The sequence below is a fragment of the Arvicanthis niloticus genome, chromosome 24 (assembly GCF_011762505.2).
Source record: "Arvicanthis niloticus isolate mArvNil1 chromosome 24, mArvNil1.pat.X, whole genome shotgun sequence".
Lineage (NCBI taxonomy): Eukaryota > Metazoa > Chordata > Mammalia > Rodentia > Muridae > Arvicanthis > Arvicanthis niloticus.
The window spans coordinates 23585837-23596466 of NC_133432.1; the positions used below are offsets into that span (position 1 = coordinate 23585837).

General features: G+C 44.9%; 1 non-coding gene across 1 annotated transcript; it reads right to left on the reverse strand.

The window, feature by feature from the left end:
* Window positions 1-4975: 4975 nt before the first annotated feature.
* On the reverse strand, window positions 4976-5080 carry LOC143438273 (U6 spliceosomal RNA). Its single transcript, XR_013107218.1, has one exon. It is a non-coding gene; the product is annotated as a U6 spliceosomal RNA (small nuclear RNA).
* Window positions 5081-10630: the final 5550 nt, after the last annotated feature.

Consider the following 10630-nt stretch of genomic DNA (forward strand, 5'->3'; position numbering starts at 1 on the left):
TGTTTCTAAGTTCCAGGCCAGTGAGAGACCGCATTGCTGGGAAAAACATGAACAATGCACCAGAGTTAGCACATGCGTTTGTGCATATAGGTGAGCATGAAAACACACACACACACACACACACACACACACACACACACACCACCACCACCACCACCACCACCAAAAGATGATTGGGGGAATGTCAGAATGTTACCCCCTTTTCAAAGCAATTGTATGTACCCTGCTATATTTTTCTTGTGGGTAGAACTTAAAGAAATTCTGAATAGAATTCTAAATAGCCAATGATGAGACAGGATAGCCAAGACAGCAAGGGCTTACCCAGCATGACTGGATTTCTCCTGTGTACCGCTTTCAGTTTAGCAGATGGTAGGTGAATGGTACTAAGTATAAATGAAGCCAGGCATTGTGGGATACAACTACAAACCCAGTGCTTGGGAAGCTAAGGTAACAAGACTGCAACCTGGAGGCCAGCCTGTACTACATGAAATTCAGTCTATACAGTGGGTTCAAGGCCAGCATGACCTTTATAACCAGACCCAGTCTCAAAACAAAAACAAAACAAGCTACCAAGCAACTATGGCTGGAGAGATCGTCCAGGAGTTAAGAATGCTAAAACTCTTGCAGAGAACCCAAATTTGTTTCCAAATACCCACGTCAAGTAGCTTCCAACCTTCAGTAACTCAAGCTCCAGAGGGTTTCACTACCTATGGCCATTGCGAGTACCTGTAATTAATGTCTGAGCACGTGTGTGTGTGTGTGTGTGTGTGTGTGTGTATGTGTAACATAAAAACACGCTTGTTTTTTTAATCAACCAAACTAATGAATAAATATTTGAAATCAAAGCTTCTAGAATGTTCAGATACTTTGTACCTAGAAGCCAAATAGGGAGATGCATTTGAGTGATGGTGTGGTCTGAGCTAACATTGAATTAACTATTGTAGCAACTGACTGTCCTCTGATTCATAATCCTTCTGCCTCAGCTTCCCTAAAGTTCCGTATTACCATAGCCTAGCTTTTGGATTTGTAATTATTGAGAAGCAGGGGAGGCTTTCTGAGGAGATGTCTAGTTGGAAGAAACAGATAACCAGTGGCATTCATGCATTTGACTGGTCTGACAGCATCTAAAATCACCTAGGAGACAAACCTTGGAGTGTGTCTATGAGGGAGTTTCTAGATTGGTTTAAGTGATTCACGAAGGCTCGTTCTAAATGTGGCTGTCTCTGTTACTTAGGCTGACTCCCATACTGAATAAGAAGGAGAAAGTGAACTGAACACCAGCATTTATCTCTCCCTGTTTTCTGACTGTGGATACAATGTGACCATCTGCCTCATAGTCTTGCTGCCTAGCCTTCCCTGCTGTGATGGACTGTGACCATTCAAACTGTGAGCTAAACTAAACCTTTCTCTCCTTACTTTGCTTTATCAGAGCAATGAACAAATTAACCAATTCAAAAGATACATCTTATCCCTGGACCCTTCTCTTTTTCTCTTTGCTTCTGAGCCATCATAATGAAGGCAGCCATGTCTATCATATGCTTCCTCCCTCCATGACTACCTACTGCACCACAGGTCTCAAAGCTACGAGACTAACCATGTACTGAATCCTCTGACTCAGACCAAAAGCAAATCTTACCTCCTCTTATTGAATCTTGTCACCGGTGAAAGAAGGTTGTCTAACACAAAGGATAAGCATTAGAACTTGGAGGGGTTGCGAGGAGGTTGGAGAGCTGTATGCATAGAGGGAAGAGAAGGGCTATCTCAGTAACAGCAAACAAGATGTGGGAAACAGCAGTTCTCAAGGAGGGGGACAAAAAAAACCCCAGGCATATGAACAAACAAGACAGACCATCTGGATGCTCACACAGTCTGACTCCAGAGCCAGGTTAATGAGCTTGTGGAGACACTGGTAACTCCTCCCAGTTGAATGGCTGTGAATGATGCATCTCCCGTTCTATAGAAATTACATAAAAACAAGTCATTTGCTCCAATCCTCCAATTGCTAATGATCCCCAAGTATGGGAGCTCCTTGCTCCTCTGTCTCGCCCCCATGACATAGAAAATGTATGAAGTTTAGACATAAAGAGAGCACTTTATTTGAGATTACATTAGACCTTCAAAAGCAAGCGTGAACATAAATTTGGAGCTGAATAAGCAGAGCACAGGAAGCCTGCCTCTCTGCTTGACTTCAATAACTTATCTCGGCGAAGCCCCAGCAGAAAGCATCGTACATACTTCAGTTCTTGAGAAGATGAGATGTGAATGCTGGGGGATTAGAAGACAGAAGGGCTTTATTGCAACAGTGAACAAGCTGAAAATTACTAGGTAATGGAATCTCAGTGGGAGGCCTTCCTACCCTGCCATTAGCTAACTCTCACAATGATTGCTTCAGGATCAGCTCGGGTTATATAAACTCTGCAACAAGGCTTTCACATTTTGCACCCTCATCTGAGCTCAGCCCAGAGACCACCACACATGAAGGCAGAACTTATAGCTGCCTTCCAGAATCTTCCACCTCATGGGACACACTCCTCAATTACCTGCTTTGCGGATGCTTTATTCTACTGGAGATGGTTTCATTTGGGACTCTCAAAGTGTACTGTGGCTAAGGAGAAGTAGGGGAATGATACCCATCTCTCCACAGGCTGGTATGACTTTGTGAGGTCACTGTACTGAATGGCAAGCCTGTGCAGGGACCCTGGACAAGATCATAATGATACTGCATCCATGAAGGCTCGAGGCTTTTAGGAATGGTGGCAAAAGATCTTAGCCTCACAGCAGGTCTTGCAATACCAGGGCCTCCACTAAGGTATGATGACACCAGATACAAACTGTGTATCAGGCCAGGAGTGATGCATGTACCTTTTTCTGACCTTTCCAATATCTGCATCTGGCAGCTAGGTATTGTTCTAATATACAGTGCATGGTTAGTTGGTATGGATTCTTGGGTTTTGTGGTTTAACAAAACACTATATTCCAAACTTTGGCTCTTTGATTCTTTGAATTTGAGGTAGAGGTGTGTGTGTGTGTGTGTGTGTGTGTGTGTGTGTGTGTGTGTGTACTGACACTATTCATGGGGAGACATGAACACATGTCAGCTTACGCCAGATAGGGAACTAACAAGAGACCAAAGTAAATATTTCACCCAATTTCAATTGGGTGAACTAGTGAGTTATTGTGATAACTTACAGGAATGGGGCTGAGGGGTTACTTTCAGGAGCAGAAATGGCTCAAAGGCAGCAGTACCACCCCAAACCCACCCCAGAATAGCTAAAAACTCACAAAAACTTCGAACATGGAGCTCAAGCCAACTACTTACAGGAAGTTCAAGAGTTCAGAGTGTCTTCTAAATAACTAAGATGGTCTGAACCTCCTCCAGATTGTTCTAGTGGATGGTATCTTCGAAAACTCAGCTAGTCTGTCTTCCAGGTAGCTTGGCTTTTCTCAGCCTCTTCTCCATAGCATGGCTTGTCAGAGTGTGTCTCTCAGCAGTCCTTATCGCTCATATAAGCTTAGGAAGAAGGGGCTTTGTGAATCTGGTCAGTTTCAGGGACTTCCTGAATTGAGTTGTTTACTTCATGAGTTTAATGAGCTTCCTTGGAGGACAGAATGTTTAACCTTCCTTCAGAACATCCTATATCTTAAAGGGACTTCCCTTCTTTCCTTCCCCAAAGATCTGAGATGTTTGATCTCAGAGGAAATTGCTACATCACAATACAGTATATAAATGTGTGTGTGTGTGTGTGTGTGTGTGTGTGCACGTGCTATGTGTGCATGTGCTGTATATGCTATGTACATGCATGTGCATATGTGTGTATATAACAGGAATTGGCTCACATGATCCTGAAGGCTAAGAATCCCATCTTCCATCTGCAAGCAGAACTAGGAATATCAGTGGTGCAACTCAGTCCAAGTCCAAAGGCTGAAGAATCAAGAACACAGAGTCAATGACTGTCCTGGATCTAACAAGATTTAATTCTTAACTATTTGCTTTATTTCAGGATTCCACTATGATGGTTAATGCTCACCTACACTGATGAGGGTGAGTCTTCTTTTTTGTTCAAAAGTTTGTTATTTTTTTAAACGGGTGTTGATGTGGACACATACACATGAGTGAAATGACTATAGAGGCCTCAAGAGAGTGTCAGTGTCGCTGGAGCTATAGGGTGCTATGAACTGAGATCATGTCCCTCCCCTGCAAGAGCAGTGAGCGTTACAAAGCCCCGAACCACCTTTCCAGTGCAGCACAAAATGGATCTTCTTTACTTGGTGAAGAGCTCTCTCACGTTGACACACTACCTCAGACATACTCAGGCTTATTGTTTGACTGTTGAATGTTCCTGAAGGCTCATGTTTTGAATGCTTGGTGATCCCCAACTGCAGTACTAGTTTGGGATGCCATCGAATCTAAGTGGGTCACTGGAGATAGTATCTTGGGGGTATATGATCTGTTTTCTTCATGTCTACCAAAAAGTGGAAAGTAGCCCCCTGCCCCCCATGTTCCTGTCACACATCGGAAACAGCTCCACCATTTCTTCCTTAGCACCATATACAAGCTGATCAGGAAATGATACTGGAACATCCTATGAAAGCTCACATATCAGCCGTTTGAAGGCAGGACCTCACTGAATATCCCAAGACCCAGGATACCGAAGTCTCCTGGCTGTTCCCTGATCCTGTGCAAGTAACGTCAAGTGAGATGGGCCTCCAGTTGAGTGTCTCGGGGACCAGAGCAAAGCAGAGAGTGTGGGAACCAGACGCAACAATTATGGTTCCTGTAGAAGCAGCAGCTCATCCTCTATGTAAAGAGAAGTGTTTATTTTCTGATCCTGGTGGGATGAGATGCAGGTCAAGCACCTGCACAAGTGAACCAGCAGTGTTTGGAAACACACAGGTTGCACACCCCTCTCTTGGTAAGACTCGCTGGTATATGCTAACAAGTAACATTTTCATCTAATGTTTTGGTTTTTTTTCTTTAAATATGGAACACTTCATGAATTTGCCTGTCATCTTTGCACAAGGAGCCATGCTAATCTCTGTATCGTTCCAATTTTAGTATATGTGCTGCCGAAGCAAGCACTCCATCTAATGTTTACAAGCTCCTCCAAGGAAAGGCTTAGCTGTCATCCTAGGCAGAGGGAACTGTGTGGCTAATTACATATAAAGTGACAAAGTGATAAACCCACAGCCATGAGTGTGGAGAAAAAAGGGGAAAGGAGGTGGCTTGTGGCAGAAGATAGACGTTTGAATGGGTCAGACTTGGGGTTGGAGTGATGGCTCATCAGCTAAGAGCACTCCATGCCCAGCATCCATATTGAACAGTTCACGACTGCCTGTAACTCCAGATCTGGGGAATTTGATGCCCAATTTTGGCTTTTCTGATCACCCTTATACTCATCACACACACACGCACACACACACACACACACACACACACACACAATCTTTAGAACATGTCAAAATTCCTCTCTACCTTGTGGCTTTGTTTTCTATCTGTCACTTTTGCCTTTTTTCTTCTAAAAATACACACACACACACACACACACACAATTAGCTTAAGGTATATAATTCAGGTTAGCAACCATATTCTGAAAGTCTATTATGCATTTTAAAGAAAGAAAAGGCAGGGGTTGGGGATATATCTCAGTGGGGGGGGGAGGAGAGCGAGAGAGAGAGAGAGAGAGAGCGAGCGAGAGAGAGAGGGAGAGAGAGACAGAGCTTTTCTATCATGCTCAAGGCCCCGGGTTTCACTCCTAGCATGAATTACATCATCATGGTGCACAGCTGTGATTCTAGCACCTGGGTGGTAGATACAGAAGGGCCAGGAGTTCAAGTTCATCCTTGGCTGTGTGAGAACAATTTCTTGTAACTAGTCACATTCTGGCTTTCCTGTGTTTCCTAACTATCATGAAATGAGTAGCATTTTGCCACCACAATCTTCCTCAGTGATGTTCCTGCATTGCCCACAAGCCTAAAAAGCAGTGGATCCAGGTCACCATGGAAACCTCATAATTCCTGATGCCCACTGATCTCATCTTTCATTATTCAAATATTTTTTTCTCTCTCTTGGGTATTTGTCTCAGCCAGGCCATGAATGTCTCAATAGGTGAATAAATTTCTTGAATAATGTGTAGCATACAACAGGCACTCAAAAATTGTATCAGTTACTTTTCAATTGTGATACAATATTATAACCAAAAGCAACTTAGAAATTTAGGCTTCTTCTAAGAGGTTTGTTTGGGCTTACAGTGTCAGGGACAGAGTCTATATCATGGCCGGCAACAGGATCAGGAAGCTAGATGATCACATAATCACTGGAATACAGGAAGCAGAGATTGAGAACACGAGGTAGGGCCAGGCTATAAAATCTCAAACCCTCCCCTAAAGTGGAAACTTCTAGTTCTTTGGAAAGTTAATTATGTCAAATCGTATTTTTCTGGGGCACACAGGTAAAAGGCTGTTTTGCTAAAGCAAACACATGAAAGGACGTTTTCCTGAAGCAGACCCAGGTGAAAGGATGTTTGGATACAACAGACACCTGAAAGGCTGTTTAATGAAGGAATATAAACATGGCCCCACAGACAGTGGGAGAAGAGCACTGAGCATTGGTTTGGTTTGCTTTGAGCTCAACTTGTGATAACGCCGACCACTGAGAGAAGCTCGCCCAAGAACTGTTCGTGAGGTTTCTTCAGCAGTTTGCTGCTTCAGTGGCCTCACCTCAGGTCAATTGGCAAGCCTGGTGGTTTCTTCAGGATTTAACTAAGGCTGCCTGGTATTTGCCTGCCTAAAGGACTGGTCTGTAGCTGCTGAATTGTATTTTGCTCTCACTACAGGTCTGAACTGCTGTCAAAATCAAAGCTCATCCCCAAAGAACTATTGCTGAACATGTCCACTTCCCCCATATTCTAATAACTCTTCTCTTCCACTACCTCTGCTGGGTGGTGGTCTAGAGAGGTTGAACCTTTCCTAAAAGTAGGTTGCAAAAAATGTTATATTTATACTGCCTCAGTGATGTAGTTCCTCTAGAAAAACAGCAGGACCAACCAGGGCCTGAGTGTTCAGATGTGAGAGCCTATGGAACAAAGTGGTCCCTTTGGTCTTGATTCTTCTCTCTTTGGGTCTCCTCCACTAGCTGTGGTGAGGTGGCTTCTGGGAAGGGAGAGTCATGTGACCCTGGTAGGCTGCTCATGCTCTGTAGTTAATGTGTCACCCATGCACGTATGGACAGTGCAAGAAGTTGAGAGACAGGGAGACCTGATGGTTCTGGTGTCTGTAAATGCTTAAAGACGGGCGTCAGGATGCGTTGCAATACAGGTACAAAACTTTCAAAGGATAAAATCCATTTAAAATGAACTGAAATTGGGGGCTGGGAGGTGACTCAGACAGTGTAGTGTTTACTACATAAACATGAAGACCTCAGTTAAGAACCACCAAGAACCCAGTCAAATGGCCAGAATGGTTAGCACATGCTTGTTAATTTATGGTTAGCTGAGGATGGAGAGACAGGAGAATCCCTGGAACTCACTGAGCAGTCATTCTAGCCTACTTGCTGAGCTCCAAGCCAGTGAGAAACCTTGTTTAAGCCTGAGGAATGACTTCTAAGGTTGACCTCTGGCCTGCATACACACATGTATGCATATAAACTTGTGCACACACACACACTCACATTCTCTCCCTTTCTCTCTCCTTCTCCCTCTGTTGGTAAAAATGGCTGGAGAACCACAGGAAGTTCCTCACACCATGCTGTGTGTAGTTGGCTGGGAATGCTCTGGGTTCCTCCAGATGGAAGTTAGGCGTGGCTGCTGTGCCTCCATGGTTACTCACAGCACGGCCCCAAACACAAGAAAGTCCTTGGGTTTTCCAAAATGGGTTTATTGGCATGATGGATAGTGGATGGATCTGATGCACCTCCTTCCCCCCCCCCTCCCCCCCCCCAGTAAAACCCAGGGCAGTCCTGAGTTACATAGGGAGGGAAAGAGGGGGGAGGGGCTGGGAAGAGGGGCTTCTTTGGCTCCACCCTCTGGCCTTCAGGTACCTCATTAGTATGTAAATCTCTCTAGGGCCTGAGGCCTGTTTATCTCACCCTCCACCTGTGTCCTACATGACTGAAGGGTGCAGGTTGAATGGAGATTAGACCTCTTGTCAGGAGCCTGGGTTCTGGGGGGCGTGGCCGAACCCACAACCCAGGAACCAGGATACCCTTCCACGCCCACCACTCCCTCTCTCCCTTACCCCTCTCTCTCTCTGTCTCTGTATCTCTCTCAAAAAACAAAACAAAACAAAAACCCCACCTGATGGGCTAGATAGGACTCAAATTCAGTTCCTAACTCCCATGTCAGACTGTCCTCACAACAACCTGTAACTCTAGCTCTAAGTGATCCAGTGAGCTCTTCTGGCCTCCATGGCAATGCACTCACAGGTATGTACACAGAGATGTACACATAAAAATAAATAAAAATAACAAGTAAGACAACAACATAAGCCAATAATATAATCTTAATATTAGTTATTTTATTGCCTCATCATAAATCCAGTGCTGATTACATACCCAAATGTCCCACCATCAGGAATGAGGGGTGGGGGTGGGGCACACAAATGAAGAACCTAGCCATTTCATTTTCTCTTGGATCAGTCTCCATGATTGCCATTATCGTGATGGCCTTTGTTTAGCTTGAGGAGCCTGAGTCAACTGTTCATGTAAATCAGAGATGCTCAACGGACACAAATATGTGAATATAACCTTTATTCTTAGATGCATTAATTGCTCGCCTGACTCACTAAATTCTAATTAAAACCATTCTGCCAGATGATTTTATTTTATCCCTTTCAACTTGTAATTAAAGCATTTACTGGCTGACTATTCCAAAGAAATGAAGGGATTCAGCCTAGTGTTTGTTGAAGATAATGGGATGGAGAGCCCTGAGGAAGCCACTTGGGTGTTTGTGGTTTAACTAATTCAACTCCTTGTTGAGTGGAGGTGATTTCAGTGGACGAGTTGATACTGCTTTGAAACTCTCAAGTCGGACTTTGGGTTAGTTCAAGCGCTCTATTCTAGCCCCACCTGGTAGCACACATTTATAATCCAGCCACTAACAGTTACGGGAGAATCTGAGACAGAATGATGGCAAATTCAAAGCCAGTCTAAGCAACTTATTGAGACCCTGTCACAAAATGAGATGTAAAAAAAGTGGTTAGGGGTGTAGTTCATTGGCAGACTGCTTGCTTAGAGGGGCTGGGGTGTGACACAGCAGAAGAGCATCTGCTCAGAATCTTCCAGTGAGTAGCTAGCAGCTTGGCTCAGAGGTAGAGCACCTTCCTAGAATCCTCCAGTGAGGGGCTGGGGCGTGAATCAGTGGTAGAGCACCTGCCTAGAATCCCCCAGTGAGGGGTTGGAGGCATGGATAGAGCACTTGCCTGGAATCCCCCATTGAGGGGCTGTGGGCATGGCTCAGTGGCAGAGCCCCTGCCTAGAATCCTCCAGTGAGGGGCTGGGGGCGTGGCTCAGAGGTAGAGCACCTTCCTAGAATCCCCCAGTGAGGGGCTGGGGCGTGGCTCAGTGGTAGAGCCCCTGCCTAGAATCCCCCAGTGAGGGGCTGGGGCGTGGCTCAGTGGTAGAGCCCCTGCCTAGAATCCCCCAGTGAGGGGTTGGGGGCATGGCTCAGTGGTAGAGCACCTCCCTTTCAACCAGAAAGGGGTTGAAGGTGTGGCTAGAGCACTTGCCTACTATGAAGGAAGACCATCTTCACCAAGTCTCCCCATGCTTTCTCCTTTCCTCTACCCACTCCTCTCTCTGAAGTCTCACTGTGTAGTCTAGCCTAGCCCTAAGCCTTTGATCTTCTTCCCTCAGTCTCCTGAGCACTGGTAGTTTAGATGTTTAAACACCGGACTTCCAGGAGTTCTGTGATAGTCTTAGAATTCTGGGGAAAGTAAACCCTGAGGTAGTTACCCCCCAACCCTCAGGAAGCTAAGCTTTACTGAAATTATGAGGAATTTTTACAGGGACATCCCACTGATAGTGTTTAAATGCCCACCTCAACCAAATCTAGGCCTATGGCTGTGTACACTGCAGATGAGCTCAACCCTTGGGAAATGGAAGAAACTGAAAAGAAGTAGAGATGGCACCATTCACTGCCATACACCTGTGGGCTTATTCCCTTAATCACGAATATGAGGAAACCAGATAGGTCCAGCAAAGTATAGGAGCCGGGCAAGGCGCTTGTCAAAATTGTCAATCACAGAAGCAATCTCACTAAGAAACAAGTTGATACTATGCTGTGGATTTTACATGTTAATTGGGGCCTACAAGATGACTACTGATGACCTGTCTTTGATAACCAGGTGGAAGGAGAGAGCCAACTCTGGCCAGTTGTCCTCTGAGCTCACATGCTTGCTGTGCGCATGTGCATACACATAAAATAAATAAATTGTGATTAAAATGTTAACTAGAATCACAACGCAGCCATTCACTTAATCTCTAAGAATTATAAATATAGAAAATCCATCTAAGGAGCTACAGTGGGCTGGTGCAACAGATAAAGACACCTTGCTACGAGTCCCAATGACCCAAGTTTGATTCCCCAGGACCCACATGATGGAAAGAATTTGCTTCTACAGGTTGTCCTCTGACCTC